We start from the raw sequence: 21,770 nt of genomic DNA, 5'->3' as shown, positions 1-21,770 counted from the left end.
ACTAAGACAGGGATTGTACCCCTGTACTCAGCACTGGTGAGGTCACACCTCAAATCCTGTATCCAGTTCTGGGCCCCTCACTGCAAGAAGGACATTGAGTTGCAGGAGCATGTCCAGAGAAGGGAAACAGAGCTGGGGAAGGGTCTGGAGTGCAAGGCCCATGATGAGCGGCTGAGGGAGCTGGGGGTGTTTAGCCTGGATAAAAGGAGGCTCAGGGAAGGTATTCTCTACAACTACCTGAAAGGAGGGATTAGTCTCTCTAGGTAGCAAGTGATAGGATTGAGAGGAAACATCCTTAAGTTGTACCCATGGAGGTTTTGACTGGATAGTAAGAAAAATTTCCTTACTGAAAAGGTTGTCAAGCATTGGATCATGCTGCTGAGTAAAATGGTTGATTCTCTGTCCTTGGAGGTATTTAAAAGATATGTAGATGTGGAACTCTGAGGGATGTGGGTTAGTGGTGGACTTGACAGTACTGGGTCAGCAGGTGAATGGGGTGATTTTAAAGGTCTTTCACAGCCTAAATGATTCTAAATTACTTATTTGTTTGTAGAAATTTACTTAAAGGCATTTAACAAACTTGCTACTTATTCTTAGGACTGAAGCATTTAGAATTGCACTATATTACTCAGTAAAGGAAATGACTGATTATTTTATCTGCACTTTTTTTCTGAATTTTGAAGAATGCAGATAATACAGTGCACATCAGCATGCAAATTGAAAACATCTTTGAAATCAAGTGAAACCGTGTCTAGATCTAAAGTGGATTTTATGTATTTTGAGATGTGCATCTCTCAAGCATTTCAGTGTTGCTAAATATGACAAAGAAAAATTTTGCCTTTAATATTACTGTTTCTGCTCAAGTATGTGTACACCTGAGGCAATTGCGACCTGTCTGAAGAAATAATATACCTGAGTGGCTGAAGTCCATGGACAATTTATACCAAAGCAGGGACAGCCCTGAATTTCTGTTACATAAGGGTCCATTTATTGGTAGACATAAAATAAATAATATTTTTCCTGTGCTCTTAAAAAACTGCTTGAGAGATCTGACTAAGAAAAAAAAGAAAAAAAAAAACCCACAAATAAAAAAACCCCCCACTGAACAAAACAAAAAAAACCCCAAAAAACCAAAATAAACAACTCATCAGTCATATCTTGCATGCAGCCCAAATTAAGCTGTTTAGCCCCTTATGTCTAGACAAGTAATATGTTGTTCTGAAATGCACTTAATCTACTAACCAGACCAGAAATTTATTCTGGTCAATGTTTCATTTAATTTCTCTACCTTTTTACTATATTAAATAGTGGGAGGTGTGGCACTTGTGAATATGGCTGAGGGATGTTTGTGAGGTGCTATGTTGACATTTGGACTACATGAAAGGTCCCTTCCAACCTTGATGGTTCTGTGTTTTGTTGTTTGCTGTTGTGTAACTTCATCTGGTGTGTCATTGACTTAAAAACAAGGCCATATTAGATATATTGGGAGCATAATATGTTAAAATATTATCCAGTCATCCAAAATAGTCCAAAGTTTAGTGTTTAGTTATAAAAGAACATTTACTTTTGGAATTATACAATTGGCTGTTTTCATGGACTATCTTGGCTTACGTTAGGCTAAATGTATCAGTGTTACAAAATACTTGAAGGGTTTTCTGTAGGATCATGCAAACACAGGAAATGTGTATTTCCTAGTTTCTGTGGATGTTTTTACAGGAGACTCATTATCCTGATTTAAGAAAAGGCAGATAATATAATTTATTTATAGTGTTCATGTAAGAATGCCATTGATGGAAAAATTTGCATTAACTTTTAATATTTGCACTGAGTCACCCCATCCTGCTCTAGGGTTCACATTTTATATTATGGATACCTGAGCAGTCAAGGCATGTCTATATGAGTGGTTTAGGAAGCAGTCGTGTAGTATCAGTACATAATCAAGAATTTAAAGCTTACTAGCCATGATTTCCATCATGTACCACAGCATACTATGATGCAACACTACTACTATCAGTGTTAAGTAGTTGTATATTTATGGAACATTAAGTAGCATGTGACTAATTTTCCATGGAAGTATGTATATACACAGACACTCAAATATATTGTTCACTACCTTCATAATGTTCAACATGTGTATATGCTATTTTTGTACCTATTCTGACTCTTTTGTTTGAATTAGAAAGCATGTGTGTAATACAAGTCACTAGTGTAGCTGTTCTTGCTAGCAACAGTTTTCATGTTAATTGTTCCTGAATATGGTTTTTTCAGTCTTTTAAACTCCACATGTACTTTGCTTCAGAATGAACCAATATTTAGAGATCAGGGCCGTTTTTCATTTGCTAAAGGCATATACAGTATCAGTTATTTTATACTAGGCAGGCTGCAGATCCTACAGTGTGAAGTTTAGGAACATCATTTGGAATTGAAAGGGGGATACCAAATGAAGGGGGTACTCTGCATGCTTATGCAGTATTGTTGCATAAAAGCGTAGCAATGCAGTGAAATTAATGGTAAGAAAGTTCTGTATGATCGTAGTCATCCAGTTTGCACTTAAGAACTACCTCCTCAGGTTTTTTCATAGATGCTGTTACTCAGCTAAATCTCTCATTTCTTCCTTACTTCTCTTTTTCGGGTTCCCCACTGGAAATATGGGAAACCAGAAATATAGAATGTGCTGAGTTGGAAAGGAACCATCAGGGTCATTGAGTCCAATTCCTGGCCCTGCACAGGACACTTCAGTAATCACACCACGTGCCTGAGAGCATTGTCCAAACACTTCTTGAACTCTGTCAGGCTTGGTGCTGTGATCACTTCCTTGGGGGGCCAGTTCCAATGCCCAATCACCATCTGAGTGAAAAACTTTTTCCCAATATCCAACGTAAAGCTGCCTTGATTCAGTTTCATGCTGTTTCTTTGAGTACTGTCAGTTACAAGAGGGAAGAGATCAGTGCCTGCCCCTCCAGCTCCCCTCATGAGGATATTGAGGACCATAATGAGGTCTCCCCTCAGTCTCCTCCAGGCTGAACAGACCAAGTGACCTCAGCCACTCCTCATACAGCTTCTCCTCCAGACCCTTCACCATCCTCATGGCCCTCCCTTGGATGCTCTATAATAGCTCAGTGTCTTTTTTAAGTTTTGGTGCCAAAACTGCACACAGGACTAAAGGTGAGGCTACACACAGCAGAGCAGAGTGGAACAATCCCCTCCCTTGCCCAGCTAGCAATGCTGTGCCTGATCCCCCTAGGACATGCCTGGACCTCCTGGCTGCCAGGGCACAATAATGGCTTATATTCAACTTTTCATCGAGGAGGACCCCCAGGTCCCTTTAGACAGGGCTGCTCTCCAGCTACTCATTATCCAGTCTATAGACACAGCCAGAGTTTTGCCATTCCAGGTGTAGAATCTGACAGTTTTCCTTCTTAAACCTTGTATGGTTTGTCATTGCCCTTTTCTCTAATTTATCAAGGTCTTTTTGCAGCACTTCTCTGCCTGCTAGGGATTCGACAGCTTTCCCCAGTGTGGTGTTGTTGGCAAACTTAGTATGCCTTCTAGTCCTGTGTCTAAGCAATGAATAAAGATATTGAAGAGAACAGGAGTGAGGATGGAACCATGCAGAACCCCACTAGTGACTGGTTGTCAGCCTGATGTCACCACATTCCCTAAAACTTTGTGCCTGACTGTGTGGGCCAGTTGCTCACTGATTGTGTAACAGCTATCCAGCTGAATGTGGACACTTTCTCCACAGGAATACTGTGAGAAAAAGAGTATCAAAAGCTTTGCTGTAGTCCAAAAAGGTAACATCTACTGACATTCCAAGATCAAGTAGGTGAGTTGACCTGTTGTAGAGGGAAGACAAGTAGGTCAGCTGGGATCTCTCCCAAGACCATTACAAGTCATCAAGAGTTTTTGCGGTGGCATCACATAGCTCTTTGAATATTCTTTGGTGGATCCCATCAGTCCCCATAGATGTGTAGGGATCCAGCTGGAGCAGCAGATCTTTACAAGGTCAGGGTCATTTGAGAGTTGTCCATTCTCTCAGTCCTGGTCTTAGAGCATGGGATCAGATTTCCATGATTTCATTCTAGTCATCCATTAATTTGCCAGCACTATTTTCAGACTACTCCCAGGCAACGTTGATAAATGCTATTAATAAAGTTGTTACCATGTGAGTCTTTTTCCTAGATGAATATTATTTTTTCCCTATATGGGAGAAAGAGGAGATAAGCACTATTTAACACACTTCACTGTATCATTTGATGGATAAACTGTTTGCCTCTGCATCTTTTGTTTGAAGACATTTTCTCTGAGCACAGGATACTTCTGTCAAGGAAGTTTGTCTTTTCTATCATCTCTATGCCTAGTTGCTGCTTGTGATCAGAGACTGCTCAAAAGAGATGCAGGATAAGGTGCATTCAATCAAACTTTTTTTTTCCAATTTAGACCTTTTGATTACTCTTTTGCACAGATGTTCATGTCTTGCTGGACTGCAGTTTCCTGTACGGAGCTGCATGGCTATTTACATATCTTTCATATGGGTCACATGGCTGACTTATTATAGCTAATCATTTATCAGTGCCACGTGGCTGTGGTTGCAGAGCTATCTTACTAAAGGATTTCATCATTTCGAACTTGTTATACCATCTCACTTAATGAGGATGTGAAGATGAAGCATAATTTTGTTTAATGGATACTGCTCAGGAGACACATCTAGGATCTGCCTATGCCATAACATAGGCATTAAGCACAACAGCAATCTGATAAACACGGCAGCTTAGAACAGTTTTATTCTAGTCGAAAGCCTTTAACTGGTAGCAGCTCAATGCTTCATAAACTTGCCACCTGTGTTAGGCATTTTTTCTGTTAAAAGATTATTTATGTACAGCTACTGGCAAGATTGTGCAAGATATTTATCACCTGACTAACATATGGAAAGTTCAAGTCACCTTCTGAAGGAGAATCTTTCCAATCATGGTCAGCAGAGAGAGACTCCACTTTTCTGTACCAGTTGCATTTTTGCTTTTCTTGTATAAAATGGACAGTAAATAAAGCCTTAGTCCTTCTGGGAAAATTCTTTAATTCCAAATTCAACACAAAAGATGTCATAATGGCTCATAGTGATCTTTTAGTGGACCTCAAACATTTTAGCACAGATAAGTGTAATGTCTTTTATGGATATCAGCTCTTCATTGACAGTACAGCACATCCATGATAACTATTCATTTAGAAAGAGAGGCAATTTAGTGGTTGGTGTGTCTTATGTGGAGGAGAGGTGAAAAAGAAATACTAAGTATCAAACTGTTTCAAAAGAAACAGCTATTTTTTAGTGGCAGCGCTTGTTCTAAAATAGAGTACTGCTTTTAGATTCCCTGCTGGCATTTACAGATCAACATAAATTATTCTATGAAACTAGCAGAAGTCTTTGGTGATTATTTTTAAAGATGTAAGAGTTCATACTCTCTTAAAATGCGCATTTTGATTTGGGCCATTTACCTTGTGAAGTTTCACGTTAGCTGAGATCTGAACATGTTTTAAAAAAACCTGTAAGCTAGCATAGACCATTTTTTGATTCTTTCATCTCTGTTTCTGCAATAAAGACAATTAATGCATTTTGTAAGGTTTTAACTCTTGTAACATTCATCTCGTGAGGAAAGCAGAGTGTTCAAGTCAGTATCTGGGAACATGGAGCGTGTAGGAATAGCTCTGAGTTTTAATGCAATGGAGTATGAATATGCATATTTAATGCAGATCTTAGCACAATATGATTAAGTGTCTAAATTTTGTAGCAGGTGAAAATAGATTTTTTTTCATTTGCCTAGCATCCAGATGGTACATGGGAGAAAATAGGTTAATCCCTATTTTGTATACGGGACTAGTACATACTGATTAGCAGATTTCTTTTCCATGGAAATTTCAGTCTGGTTACAGTAGAGCTCTGTTCCATTGTTCCAGCATTTCTGTTTTTATAAGGATATTGCATAACATCTAGATCTGTGATCCTGAAATTCTTGAATGCTATGATACAGCTTTTCTTAATTAAATCCTTCATAAGAAACATGGTATTAAAGAGTGTTTTGAATGTAGTTCATTCTGTCGTGGGTGCTGTGCTGTGGACTATCAAAAAGAATACTCCGCTTCACTGAAAATGGTATTTGCAAAAATAAAATCCTTCACTCATGGTAGAAAAAGAAAGGGAAGTTTGAAGGTAATCATGCTTGAAAGCACTGTCCTGATCCCTTGTCTTAAATATTTATATCTACTTGGCTTTGATTTAATAGCAGTTGTAGAATTTGCTTTGGAAATTTGTGTGTGCATCTGTCCAAAGGTTTTTTCCCCACAGGCTATATGTGCTTGAGAGAAACCAGTCCACCTAAAGGAGGTCTGCAGTGACATACAGGGAGTTACATAGGGCAGAGTAGATACTTTTCAGTTTGTGAATTGGGAATCACTCTCATACTGAGAGGATGCTGCCAGAAAGGCAACAAAAGCAGAAGAGGCTTCTAATCAGCCTTTTCCCAGAGCAGTGGTAGGGTATTTGGTGGACACCAGATATGGAATAATTTTGTTGTGAGACCACTGGAATAATTCCAGAAGAGTCAGGAATGTCTGCATTAGTTGAAAGCAGTCACAATCCTTTTCCATAGAGATAGTCAGACTTTCCATGATACAGTCAGATAAAGCTAAAAAATGAGTTTTAGAAGTTTGGGGGGCTTTTTGTTAGTTAGGGTTTTTTTCTTGTTCTGTTTTTCTTTTTTTTTTTAAGTAAGTCTTTTCATGTTAGATTGATGGTCCTAAGCTCTTGGTTTGTCAAAGCTTTCATGTCTTTACAAACTCTCATACTTATTGTAAGTATCAAAAGTGGCCTCTTTTTTCCTCCTGCATTGTTAGAATGCACTCCTGAGATTGGTTAAATTTTTTTTTGTCAACAGCCTGACTATTTAAACATATACTATGAAATTACTATGCATTTGTTACACAGATAATACAGTCATAATTTTAAATGCTTAAATATTTATAATGGCTGTCAGTAAGAGGGGTTTGGATTAACATTTTCACTTCAAAAGTACAGACTGCAAATATTTCTAGGTCAAATAAAATGATAGTTTCAACAACCATAATGGCAGATTACCAAAACAGAAGACTTAAGTCTAAGAAAAGAATACTTTTTTCATTAAATATTTTAACATGAAATTTTACTTTTTAAAAGTCTTGTTTGTTTTTAACCTTTTGTATTATTAGATGCAGGCCTAAGAAGAGGCTGATAGTGTCTATGGAGGAACAAATCACTGTTTCTTTTGTTTAAGAGAAAAAAATGTAACAAACTTCACCATTCTCCAGTAATCCTACTGGTAAAGCTTGTTTCTTGGATTTGCATCAGCATCCATTGTTGTTTTCAGGGCCTAGTTTTTAGAACCTTACCTATTTTTTTTTTTTGTCTTTTCTCACAAGATATTTGGAAAAGGCCATAGAAAAGTTTTTCTTGCATATAAAATCAAACCAGTGCTTACGATTAGCTGTCGGTACTGAGGGAGGCTGCAACCCTAGACAGAAACCACAGGGGTTTCTAATGTTCCTGCCCCATTTTCCCATTTTTTTTTTATTTTCTGAATGTTGATGGCTTTCAAATAAAAAATATAGATTCTTCTTTAATTATGTTACTTCAGAAATCAGAGCTAATTTGAATATAACAATTTAGTGGTATACTTTCCTGAAATTTCTAATTGAGGGAGACTTTTTTGGGGGGGGAGGTGTACGGTAAGTATCCAAGCCTTTGGAAGTTTGATAAAGAATTTTATTTATTTTAAAATTAGGTCATAATCTTAATTCAAAGTAATTTATTGAAGGCCTAGTTGTATATTTTCAGAGCATCAAAATTGTATTACTTTTACTGTGTTTTGGCTATCACTGTATCTTCTACTTCTGTGCTTTTTCAGTTACATTTCATAGAGGAAAGCTCAGTGCTTTTTGCTATTAAGATGTTCTAATATACCCCTAAATAAAGCCTCATTCTGAGCTTGAAGCTGCCTTACTGTCAGTGAGCATCAAAGCCTAGAATTTTTGAGCTGCTTTTGTTGGTAAATACATGTAATTTTAGGTGTTCTAATTACAGTTCCTCAAATTCTTTGCATTTAAAACAGCTGCTGAAATAGTGCAGGTGTTTGAGACTCAATTCACTGAGTTTCTGGTTCTTCATGACATTAGAAGTTGTAGGTCTATATTCATAGATGAAAAAGGGATGTGGGGTTTGGGTTTTATCTTAGGCTGTTTCAGTAATTGAATGAACTGATAGTGACAAAGGTACTACTAAACTTTAATAACAAATAAACTAAAAGTCTATTTGAGACTTCTTTGTTGAGTAATGGTTTAGCCCTTCAGCAAGCAGACTTGGATACTTAATTACTGTTCTGTTTAGCTAATTTATTTCTGAGATGCCTTAATTAGACTATGCAATACTACACTGGGTTTACAGTTTGTGATTATTTCAAATGTAATTTAAAAATTAGTTCTAATAAATTTTTACTATTAAAGAATAAATTTCTCAATTATTTAAGCAGTTTTAGATGTGAGGAACTTAATTAGATACGTGTAATTTTCTTTGTTTAGTCTTGAATGACTTACAGATATGGGACATTGTCTCTTTTTGCCTTGCTGAATTTCAGGCCAGGCTCTCTAAAGGCAGTGACAATTTTTCTAGTGTATTCATAATGCTGCTGGTTTGAGTTCTGTCTCTAACTCTTCTGATAAAAGAAAAATATTTGTTAAGCATCCAAATACAAACACTTATTTTACAGTAATAGAAAGGAAATAGTTGTTGCAACAAGTAACAAGAAAAAACAACAAAAAATTCCGTTTGCTGTTTGATTTTTGTCTGTCTCTTGAGCAATTACTCTGCTGCTTTATATATAGAGAATCTTACTCTGCTGGAAATATTGGTAATGATCCTTCAGGGCACAGCATCTGTAGATCTTCTCAGAATTGTCACTGTTTTTGCAGGCAAGTATAAGCTGCTGCTTTGTCTCCAGTCCTCTTTCTTCCTGCAGGGACAAATATTAGGTGTCTGGGGAGAGAGGAAAAAAGGAAGAAGACCCAGCAAGGCACTGGGGCCTTACAAGACATGCAGGATGGAAATTTTAGTGTAATCCAACAGTGTTTTTAGCAGAAAGAGAAGGAGGTCTTAATATATATGAAGTGCACTCATTTTAATCAAGCAAAATCTGTGCCTTGTGGAGGGGAAGGTAAATTGTGCTAATCATCTCCATACAGAGCACATTAGAGGTAGTACTTTTGTTTTCTATAGAAAAATGACTCAACAATTAGTTTTGCTTTGGTATTTCAGTTATGTTTTTTTTAAATTGATTTAGTAATAAAGGGAAATTCACTGCCTGCAATCTTTGTTAATTAGGAGTTTGTGCTGTGTTTGTGCTTTCTCCTGCTTACAGAAGGAAACTTGAGAAGTACTTTTCTAGTGACTTTGCTTTGGAAACTCCCAACGTTGGTCATTGCCATTGGGTGGGAGTAAACCATCCCTGTCCTCTCCTAAACTGTAGCTACATTGGCAGATACTGTTTTCATAGAGAGCAAACAACGCTGTATTTCAGATTGTAACTTCCTGGGAAAAAATACATACCCATCAATGTAACAATATGAATAGGAGGATGGGAAGTTACTCTTAGGAAAAGAAAATATTCTATTCTGTATCTCAAAATTGGAAGTATTGTTTAGGAAGACAAGCTAGAATATAAATCATGCTTTGTCTTTCAGATTAATAATTGAGTCTTTGGATCATTATTTGACCTACCAACCAAAACCAACCATTGATGCAGTTGGTTTGAGCTTTTTGTTGTTTTGGATTGTCATGCCATAAATTCCATATTTACTGCCAAATAAGCATCTCACTTTGGGATTTGTACCATGTCTGGCTATGAAAATGTATTTTTTAGTCTAATTTCATTATGAAATTAAAAAATAAATTTAAAAAGAAGATATAATAAATGGAACATTTCCATCCTGTCTTTTACCTTGAGATGGTGCTTTTCCCCTTCTTTCAGAGAGTTTTCTTAAAATTATATTTCAAATTTATTATTTAATTAGCTAGAAATTATAGTTTTCATCCAGTCATGAAATTAAATGCAAAAATATTTATTCTAGATACATTTTACTGAAACTGAAAATTATGGTGTCTTCCCACACGGACCACAATAGGCAGTTAAACTTGTCAGTTTGATTACTTTTCTGTAGGCTATACTGTCCTGCTGTAGCCTCATTTGAGAATCCAACCATCATAGTTGCTTGAAGAATTAAATGGAAGTGTTAGATTAGTTAAATGAAGAAAAGCAAGTGACTATGAAATTACTAAACAGTTCAAGAAGAGTAACTGCTGAAGACATTAAGTGAAATAAGCAAATCTATCACTTTTATTTTGCTCCTGAGAGTCATTAAGCTCTTGTATATTGTGGTAGTTCAATTTTAACCTTTGTGTTTTGTTTCAAATTAAAAACCAAAAAGACAAATCTAGTTCAAATAATGGGTACAGACTTTGTAACTAGGGTTTTCAGGAATTTGGAACTAAAAGTAGAAATTTTGGCCAAAAGAGATTGTCATTTGTTTATTCCAACTTGAATAAATACTTAAATATTTACATAATCTTGAATCCTTTGAATGGGTTCCTGCAGTGCTGCTGCAAGTTCCTTCTCAGTGATTGGAGCAGGAATGAAAGCTGGAGAGGACAGGAAAGTGGAACAGCAGAATCCGCCCAGAGAAGTAGGTTGCTTCACATATTCCAGCATTTTGCTGTGGTCTCTCCTGATCAGCAATCACCCCTTCTTGTGGTGTTTTTCTAGACATTACCATGTGCTTCAACATCAGTATTATCCTGTAATCTGTGTGCTTCTCTACTAAAGCATTGTCATTCCAACAACCTCAGACCTCTGACTGTTTCTGGAATTGAGGCAAGTTCTGAAGCGGTAACTTAATCCTTTTTGCCACTCTGAATTCCCTTTGAGTATTGGTGTCACTTAGATGAAGGGGAGAGATGATTGCTCCAGCTAACATCATGGGAATTGCAGAATACTGAACAAGCATGAAGCTATTTGAAGGAGAGTAGGGCTGTGTGAGCAAAAATGGGGAGAATTCTAGTCTGGTGAATTTTTCAATACTCTGTGGAAACAACTTCTCTGTGGCTTTGTTGCAGGAAAATATAGTACATTAATAGCAAGAAAATAGATTCCTATATCTCTGTTTACATAGTATTAGACTAGTTTACACCATTAATAGCTTTTGCTTAAATAGAAATTATGTCTGCTTTCTCTAGATTGCATGCAGTTGATAGTAAACTAACAGGATGAAAGAGCTGAATTCATTCAGAATAGTTGACTAGGCAGAAATTTCAAGGTCAGAATGAATATAGTAAACAAGGATGAAATATATAGCTAAAGAATAAAGGCTGTCTGTTCAGTTTGAATGGCATATATGGGTAAGGTTTCAGCTGAGTAAGCTTCTAGAAAATGATGCATGTGCAAAAGGCAGTTTGAATGCTTGAAATGTTGCTTAAAAAAAATGGAGCTTTCACCATGCACGTCTTCAATCTTTTCTTTCTTCTTTGAGATTAGAAAGCTTTCCCAGGGTAAATGTTTTGGTTTGTTCAGTACTATTTCTTCAATTTAATCTAGGGAAAAAGATGAAACAATCCTAGTCTAAGCAATGATATTATAAATACTCTGTTAATTTATAGAAAAGAAGGGATGGGTTGCATGAGTGCAAGAGAATGTAAGCAATATTTATCTTTCATTTTGTTCTCTAGTGCATATGTTAGAGTCTGCGAGACATTCTGCTCTATAGAGGAAATGGAAGTCTAATGCTCCAGTGTGTTTATGTGACTTGTTTCATTGTGGCTTTCACATCCATTCCTGACTAGAGAGAACACGTGGTTTGAGTTTAAGTGTATGTCAGCCATACTTTGTGTTTAACAGACTGTGACCTTGAAATAGTGGTAATTATTAGTTGTTATGTAGGCAGATTTTTTCATAAGCTGCAGCCTGAACACCATGAGTACAATGCTAGAGCTGTTCTATTGAAATTTATCTTTTGGGTACACACTTGCGCATGCACACCAATCAAAACAGCAAAGGTTTCTGTTCAAGAAAGATTTACAATAATAAGCATAGTATTAAAAAATGTGTAATAGTGCCATCTGCTGACCTCTGTCATAGTATAAGTTGTATGAGTGGGCACTGGAAGTGTTGCTGCAGAGGGTTGACCTAAACTGAGAAATGAGCCAAATCTGGTGAGGGAAGTTGATAAATTTTGAGCTTATGCTAATGTAATGAAAATCAAAGACAAATAAAAGTGGAAGTGAACATTGATCTCAATAAGAATTGAGGATTTTTGTATGTGTTGACAAATTATCAGATTTCACAATAACTAAAGTCAATCTGATGTTTTCTTGCTGTTCAGAAATTTTTTTTGTTGTGGCAGTCAACATAAAGAGTTTTGCTGTCACTTGAGGAAACAGTTGCATCTAGAAAATTCATCCAGCATGACTGAATATAGAAATTTATAGCTAGAAGAGAAGAAGCTGATAAGACTTTGTTTCAATGGCAGTGCATTCTTCAACTGTCTCATGTTGGTCACATGGCCACCTTTATTCAAGACTCATTTGAGCCACCATAAGATGTTGGAGTGGATCCAGAAAAGAGTCATAATGATGATCAGAAGGCTGGAGCCTCTTCTCTGAAGACAGGCTAAGAGAGTTGCGATTGTTCAGCTTGGATGAGAAAAGGCTCAGGGAGACCTGGAGCAGCCTTCCAGTACATAAAGGAGCCTGAAAGAGAGCTGGAGAGGAACTTGTTACAAAGTGAGCAGTGATAGGACAACTCTACTTAAAGAGGGTAGGTTTTAGATTAGATATTATAAAGAAAATCTTTACTGTTAGGGTGATGAGACACTGGTACAGGTTACTCAGAGAGTTGCACCATCCTTGGAAGTGTTCAAGGCCAGGCTGGATGGGGCTTTGAGCAATCTGTTCTAGTGGAAGATGTCCCTGCCCATGGCAGGGTACTGGAACGCTTAGAGACTAGTTGGGCATTAAGGTCCCCTCCAACCCAAACCATACTATGATTCTATGATTGCCAACATCTTATGGCCATGTTACCTGTGTCCTGCTTCTATCCTGAGCACCTTTATTGAGGTTTTCATTGTAGCATGCCTGCTGTTAGAGGAACTTCATGTAAAGCTCTCACAATTATATAGAAATGTATTACCGCTTGGATTGAGGAATAAACTGGAGTATTCTTAAAGTATTTAGTGCAATATCTGAAAGAACAAGGATCTTGGCACTGAAGCTGACATCAGATTTTTTTCAAAGTCCTGAAAACTGACTAGAAGCCTGGATTGTGAAGGTTACTGCAGGTCTTTTTGTGCATGTTTGGAAAGAGGCAACATTCAGTATTAGGTCAAGCATTTGTATTGGCACTGTTTTTTCTTAGCATGTAACAATAAATTGTTATAGTTGCAATCTTTCATGTAATTAGAAAAGCTTTTGAGACAATTACAGTAGCCAAAGTTGATCTTCCTTTATATTACACCATAGTAAAACCAGTAGAGTGCTATAGTACTCTAAAACAATGAGCTAAGTAGCTGACAACCTTCTTGATTTTTAAAATTACTTTAAAAAATTCATTGTTTATGACATGTTTACTTCTACATATGACAAGACAAAAAATCCACAAAATCATCTTTGGATAAGAAAACCTAAATCTGTAATACACCAGTAACTACTGCCTTTCAGCAATATCCTTTTTTTTTTTTTTGTTACTGGTTTTGTGACTGCTCATTTTATTGCAAACATGAGAGGTTTTATGTTTAATTTTTACTTTGCATGTTTAGACACTGGATCTTGTACTCAGGTTCTATATGAATAAGACAAAGAATTGTCATATATTTTCCTCCGATCTTCAAGAATGGCAAGAAGGATCTGTGGGTCTGCAGCTTCACCTCAGTCCTGGGGAGGGTGATGGACCTCATGAAGGTTGAGAAAGTAATCAGGAGCAACCAGCATAGTTTGACCAGGGGGAAGTCATGCTTGTCCTACCCAGTAACATTCTATGATGAAATCAGTAGGTGAGGGAAGAGCAGTGGATATTGTCTATATCTGAACTTCACTGAAGCTTTCAACACTGTCTCCTGCAAGATCCTCATAGAAGTGCTGTTGATAGCATTCCTATGAGCATAGATAGACAGTGAGTTGGCTTGAAACCCAGCTGCATGGCTGTCCCAGAGAGTGGAGATCAGTGGTTTGCAGTCTATCATAAGGCCAGTTACCAGCAGTGTACCCCAAGGGTCAATACTGGGTCCAGTCCAGCATCTTCATTAATGATCTTGATGGGACAGCGTATACCCTTAAGCAAGTTTGCAGGTGTGTGGCTGGTACCCCAGAAGGTCATGCTGCTATCGATAAGTTGAAATGGGTTGACAGGAACCTCATGGTGTTCAACAAGGGAAACTGCAAAATAATGCACCTGTGGAAAAGCAACCCCATACACCAATACAGTGCAGGGGGAAATCAAATGGAAATCAGCTTCTCAAAAAGGCCCTGAGGCTTCTGGTAAACACCAAGTTGAACATGAGCCAGCAGTGTGACCTTGCAGCAAAGAAGGCAAATGCTACCCTGAGATGCATTAAGTAAATTACTGCCAGCAGGTTGAGGCTGTTGATCCTTCTCCATTATTCAGCACTGGTGAAGTCACACCTTGAGTTCTGTGTCTGGTGTTGGACACGCCAGTACAGAAGAGAATTGGACATAACTGGAGAGAGTCTAATAAGGGACCACTAAAATCATGAAGGAACTAGAATCTCTCTCCTATGACTAAAATCTGAGACAGCTGGTATCTTGAAGCCTGTAGAAGCCTGAGGAAGGGTCTTACTAATGTTTATAAATAGCTGATTGGAGAGTGTATAGAGGATGCAGAAAGTCTTTTTCAGCAGCACCCAGGTTCAGAGAGGCAATAGGCATAAAGTGGAACACAGGAAGTTTCTCCTGAACGTCAAGAAATGTGGGGGTTTTTTAATTTTGAGGGTGGCAGACTACTGGCACGGGTGCTCCAGAGAGGTGGTGGAGTCTCTCACCTTATGGATAGTCAGAAGGTGTCTGGACATGATCCTGGCCAACCTGTTCTAGGTGGCCTTGCTTGAGCAGGGGGCCAAGCCTGACTGTCCAACTTTCAACATAAAGCATTTTGTGATTCTTTGATATACCTTTGAATTTTTAATAATGAACTAACAAAATAGGTGTAACGTGTAACCATGCTACTTTTAGCAGCTCAGAAGTAAGACTTCTATTAGATTACCATGCTTCTTGCTTAAAAGTTTTTTAACCAAGTCATTGAAGTATTATTTTGTTTTAATTGTTTTGGCTTTTGGTGATAATAATCTGGGCTGATATAGCTGTAAAACAAATACAAAAATAACTCACTCCCCCAAATCTAGCAGTTCTAACAAGTCTTGAAGAGATGCTTTGAAAAAGAACAATTTACATTCTCACCGAAGTCCTTAAGTTATAGCCTTGTGGCTGTGAAAAATTGCAGAAGTTCAGTGAAGACCAGTTGTCTAGGTGACACTGTCTCTGCTGTCCCTGTGATCACCTCTGCATATCTTCATAACATGCAAATCTGTATGTGATGAACTGAATGGTTGTTTGGATTTCACCTACTAAGTTGCCAAGATTTTTACCATCAGGAAGGTTACTTACACAGCTGACATGTAGATAATTGAATTAAGAGCATGTTTAAGCTGTGCTGAAGTTCCAGCTGGCATACCTGTAAGATGTCAAAGTTCTTCCATATTTCTTCTCTTTTGGAAGATGTGCCCATCCAGGTTTTTAGTCCATATTTTTTATAGTAAAGAGGGTAAAATTTGTCTCCCTGTTTTTTTATTTCTATTTTGTTTGAAAATGTATACTCTTGTATTTTTTCTTTTATTTTTCTTTTGCTCTCTAAGATTGGTTAAGAAAGAAAATAGAAAGACATTTAATTAAAACAATTTTAACAGAGTGCTGAGACATCTTTGTCATCTTGTCTCTGAGGCATTAAACATAGATTCTTCAAACTTCACTGCTTTGTCCAAATTTGTTCTACTTATTCTGGTCATATTTTACACTATTTTCTGTACATTTAGTGACCTTAGTTTGATTTTTCTCTTTGAATGTAAACTCAGTTTAATAAGAAATCAGTTGGTGATGAACCCCCTTGTTCATTGACTGTCTGCCTGGCATGCTGCTATTAATACAACTGGACTTTTATTCTTATTAGCCCCTTCTGGTTTCTTAGAGTACTGCGTTATTTTCTTCCCAGTATTGTAAAAACAGTACTGACTTCTTTTCAAAGTACACAATTTATATCTGGCTTGCAGAACACTTCATAAGGAAACTTGAGGTTTTTTCTTTAGTCTAAACTATATTTCAAGATTTAAAGAGAGTTTTAGGTTCTCATGGAATTAAAAAAACCCGAAACCCTGCAACTAAACAACATGATTATCATGGAGGTTTTGTGGTAAAGGCCTCAGCTATCAGATAAAGGCTAATTGGATTAATTATAGGTAATAATACAGAAATTTGCCCTATCTTTACCAATACCTGTCTGAAAGGGCAGCCTGATGGGAGTTTAAAAAATGTGATTTCCTCTTCCCTGCCACTTTTTCTCTTAATTTTGACAGTGGTAAGCTCAGTCTCCTGGAGCCAAGGATGTGCTGACTTGGGGCCACAATATACGTGTTGGAAAAGATACTTTAAAGACTGATGTGCTTCAGTTTTGAGGGGGTAGATGGGTAGGATTTGAAGGGCTTCTTTTTGTTATGCTTTCAGTAATGGTAATTGTTTGATAGTTGCTTTGTAATTTGTGCTTAGCTTTGGCCTGTGGCTCTGGTATCACTGCTTTTTGCTTTCAGGTTTGCCTTTCTCTGCACTTAATTTTCAGTTATAATTCCTTGTTGCTGGGGGAATCTGGGACTGTAGTAGCTCTTGCTTATTTGACTGTCTTACAATGGGTGTAGGTGCTTGCAACACAGTAGGTCTTCTAAGTCATGTACTTTTGCTCTCCAGTGAATTTTTAGGTGTCATAACTTAATTTACCTGTCTTCCAAAATGCAGTAGCTAGCTAGAACTGTAAAATTTCCATGAATTATTACATTTATTACTCATCTTTAAATATATTTGGTTTTGGAACACAGCCTTAAAAATTATGAATGTATTTTATTTATAAAAGTGGAAGTTATGGTTTTTTTTCAAGGAATTTTAAGATGTGGTAGTTGATCTTTGTGAGTTTTTTTTTAGTGTTAACTGAGTTCAGGTGCCTTAAGGGAATTGCATCAGAATGCCATGGGATTTCACACTTACATAGCTTAAAGAATATTGTAAACCATGTTGCTTCCAAATTTTTCAAATTTTTTTTGGTGTTACTTTTCCATTAGGTATCACTGAATAATTCTATACTGTTACTTGTATTGCTAGAGAGAAGTAAAAGCACCATAAAATTAAAAAAAAATAGGATTGGACCTCTTTTGGTTTGTTACAGTTTGGTTGTGGTTTTTTTTTCCTTGTCTCTTACATATTTTCCAGGCACTTCACTGAGTCTAGCAAAACAGCTTTAGGCCTAAAGAGTTTTGTCACTATCTGATATGCCAGAAATATGAGAAAAGGGCTGGTCATGCGTGTTAGAATGTGAAAACAAATGGGGTTATCTACCAGTGTCTAGCTATTGCCTAATGCCTTCACCACTGTCATGGTTTAGTTGGAATGGTCTTGCCTACTCATGGAGCTGCCTTTTCCAATTCTTGTTCTCTCTTTTATGTTTTTTCCCCTCTTTTTCTTTTGTTTCTTTCTTTCTTTTTTTTTTTCTTTTTTTTTTTTTTTTTTGGCAGTACTAAAAGTGAAATATAAATCTCTGTGGTTTTTTTCAATGCACTTGTATGTGACAAGTGTTTATGAGCATTTGTGTAGACCTTCCAAAAGTCTCAGACTAACAAGTCCTGATTAATAAAATTTGCACTCCTATTCCATGGTTGTGTGGAACAGTAAATGTTTTATTGGTGCAGGGACTTTTTAAGGCACTACTGAAAGAATATAGATTCAGAAATGTTCGTATGCACAGTTGCCAGATGGATAGTTTTTATAGAAGAAAAGGACAAAATCTCGAATACCTTATGAAGTATGTTCCTCTTTGAGGGAATCCTCTTTCTTTAGGCAATTTCTTTGAATAAATGCCTGGTTCCTCACTAACATGGTAGGCTAAGCAAAAGCTTTTTTCACTATATTTGTAATCTCAAAAAAGACAGTACTAGTATTACTTTTTCAATACAGAAAATGTACTGAAGTTAAATGAAATTCAGAGTTGACTCAAAAATCTGTTTAATGCAAATATTTGGAAAATAATATTTCTAATATAAAGCTACAGCAATACATTTTCATTGAGGAATCAAAATGATTGATGGTTTGACATTAAAGATTCTTTCATCCTTGAAGCGTTTCTCTTTCCAGATCTGTTAAAACTTATTACAAAGGAAATATTTGTAATAATTTTGTTTAGTAATGCATGACAGTCCCTATGTAAATACTTTTCTTACCTATGAAAATTTGTTGAGAGCATAAAAACTTACAATTTTTCAGCACTGTGTGTGCACAGAGAAGGGAGTCAGAAGGAAGCCAGCTGGGCCTGGGCAAAAAGCACATTCTGTATCTCTGGTTGCATTACAGCAAGGTCATTTGGAACAGGCACAGAGCAATGAGACACAAAAGCCTGTGGGATGTTAGAGGGTCTTTGTTAATGCTTAAGAAGCGTAATGTAAGGGCAACTGACAGTGGAAGCAGGTGGAAATGCTGAATGTAATTACAAACACAAATCTGGGAACTGCCATTGGTCAAAGTGAGTGAATAAACTGAGAACATGAATATTTTACTTTATAGGTTTTACCATGAGATTTTTGAAGTCTACTTTGGAGAAAATAGAGGGAATGCTAAAACAACAAATCTTTATGCCCTTCAGCTGAAGTCACTTAGTATCTAGGATCTGTGTATGCAATGTTTAGTGTGCTTTGCAGTTCTGTATGGTATTCATGCAGCTTTACTCTACTCTAATTTACAAATTCCTAGCAAATACTCAACGAATAAGGCACACATATTATAATAGCACAGACTGGTTTTGTGTCTGAAAAATCTACCATTAGCTACTTAAATAAACCCAAAAAACCAGGCTCAATAGTAAATCCTTTTGCCAGCAGTTTCTGCCATCAGCAATTTAAAATGTCTTTCATTGAAAAAATGGTTTACTTTGATATGACATTTCTCTAAATAAAATAGAATTATTATGTTATCATACTGAAAATTGTTTTAGACAAGATTATGGGATTCTCTCTAATTTTTGAAGACAAAAGTTAACCATCTCAGTTCTGGTTCTCTGGACATGTCTCTACAAATAGTCATAGTACTGTTTCTACTTCTTTTCCTTAACTTGTATATTAGCTTCAGATAGGGTTCTCACTTTGTACCTTTACTTGATTTCCTTTTTCCTCCAAGTATTATATCTCTAATGCAGAAAAGTATTTGAGGTGAGCCAGTTTTCATAAAGGGATTGGCTCAAGTCCTTGTCCCATTAATCAACCACACTTTCTAATCTGTTACTGCACACAGATTTACAGTTAGTATGAAAATGGGTTATGCACTGCTGAGATTTAAAGGTGGCTCTTTTCTCCATTGCTAATCCAGTTTTCCTTATAGTTAACAAGTCAAAGCCTGAGGTGTCCTTGAATGTGGCACCTTCTGATCTGGTGGATTTTTTCCTTACAGAAGCCTGGGTAAATGGCATTGCTCTCCTTGTCTAATAAAGTGTTGTGAGCAAAGCTATCTTTATTTGTTGGTTGTTTTTTTTTAAACTTAATTCATTGCTAGTTGTGTTAATTAGCAATGGTTGCCGATTTGAGTATTGGGGAGAACTAAATAATCAAACACTTAACCAAACACTGTCTTCCATCTGTGCCAGGTTGGAGGCAAGTGGGATGCCTCTCCTCCCTCCTGCCCCAGCTTGCCTTATTGTCCCTGTGTGTGGTTGTGGATTCACACCAGCTCCTCCAGCAGGCACTGGGAAGCACTGTTGGGGCCATTTGCATTGCAGTACCCATCTGACATTTCTTGCTTCTCAGCTACATCCTCCACTGTGCTTCACATGCTCATTTTTTAGTGAAGGCTCTTTGCTTATTTATAATTTCCCCCTCCACGCAGAGCTTCTTCAGGCTTTTCCTCAGTGGCAGTGGCTTTGGGTGCTGCTGCTCTATGGGACCCACCTGCTGTCCCTGGAGGAGGCACATGCCTGCTGGAGTGGGATGTTCCTCACCCCAAGAGCGTGTTGGTGTGCACTGCCCCTGTGGCTGCTGCCTCAGGCATATGGACAGCTGAGCAGAGGTTCAGCATCCTGCTCAGGATGGGTCTGTCTGGGTGCTGCAGGTTAGTCACAGCAGTTTGGGGAATGGCTGGAAATGGCAGCTCACATCCACTCCCACCTTTCCATCCAAAACCTGGAGAACCTATTGTGAATATATAGGAAAAATAGCTTCCTGTAAAGTAGCAACACTTCCTTTAGGTCCTGAATTTCTGGACTAGAAAACTTTAAGTGGTGGACTGAAAGGTATGTATTGTTTTCATTCAAAATTCTAATAATTATTTTGTGACAAATCTTGAGAATTATATATTGATATAGACATTGTAGATCAGAAGCAAGATTTTGACTAATCTATATCTATTTATAAAAAGGTAAAAATAATAATTTTAAAAAACAGAAAAGACCTATGTGCTGAAGGAATAGCCTAGACATAGCCTAGACGTAATCATTTTTCAGATAAGAGCCTGAGGATTTCTTTTGTATTGGGAAAAAAAAAGTAAGCTTATGAACAAGGGATAGCTAATGAAGGAGCACTTGGAAACCAATATATGGGTAAAATCTGGCATTTATATATGGGACAGTCCACATAAACCTCCTAATTTCTTACTTGTATTTCCATGCATGTTTTTATACACTGCTTTTACATATATTACCTCTGTTCAATAATTAGAGTGATTTCAGTGATTCTTCTTCTGGTCTTTAGAAAAACTGCTTCCTAGTTCAACAAGTGAATACAAAAAGCTATTTTAGCATTCATTCAGAAAATAATAGAACTTAAAAGTTAAAACATTATATTTGGGTTTGTAAGCAAATTTTGAATACTATCATTTAGCTGTATTCACAGAACAAAAATAACTTGCATAATTAAAGAAAAATGGGAGGATAATGTGAAGAAGAAAGAACAGTGAATTAGGAAGGAAGACGATAAGGACATTTTTAAGTATGAGCAAGGGGAGGGGAGACTAAAAAGAGGATCTCCTTTATATCTTTGTTAAGATTACATGAAAGAAAAATACTTGATAATTAGCAATTTGGCAAAATTAGATGGAATTAAGCCTTTGTATTTACTGGGCTCAGATGAGCAAGGAACTCTGGGATGCAACTGTCTTTCTAAAGACTTAAAAAAGTGTCAGTGTTTTTTCCATGTTTATTTTCTTGGAAGGTAGCTTGAGTGCTGCTTAGGAGAAAAAGTTTTTCAATATGCATTTTTTTATTTTTTGTTAAAAGAATGATAAAATTGTAAAAATAAGTGGTTCTTAAGTTTCTACCAACTCTTTCTCTCTTATTCATCTCCTTTTATTTTCTGATATTTTTACAACAATTATTTTAAAATGTATGCACATGTAAATTTTT

The 21,770-nt window shown here is 36.9% G+C and overlaps 1 protein-coding gene across 9 annotated transcripts in view; it reads left to right on the top strand.

Moving 5' to 3' along the window:
• Window positions 1-21,770, top strand: part of NBEA (neurobeachin) — a 452,703-nt gene that overhangs the window by 35,210 nt on the left and 395,723 nt on the right. The window lies entirely within an intron of this gene.

The sequence above is a fragment of the Passer domesticus genome, chromosome 2 (genome assembly GCF_036417665.1).
Source record: "Passer domesticus isolate bPasDom1 chromosome 2, bPasDom1.hap1, whole genome shotgun sequence".
NCBI lineage: Eukaryota > Metazoa > Chordata > Aves > Passeriformes > Passeridae > Passer > Passer domesticus.
This window is presented reverse-complemented; position numbering and strand designations above follow the sequence as displayed.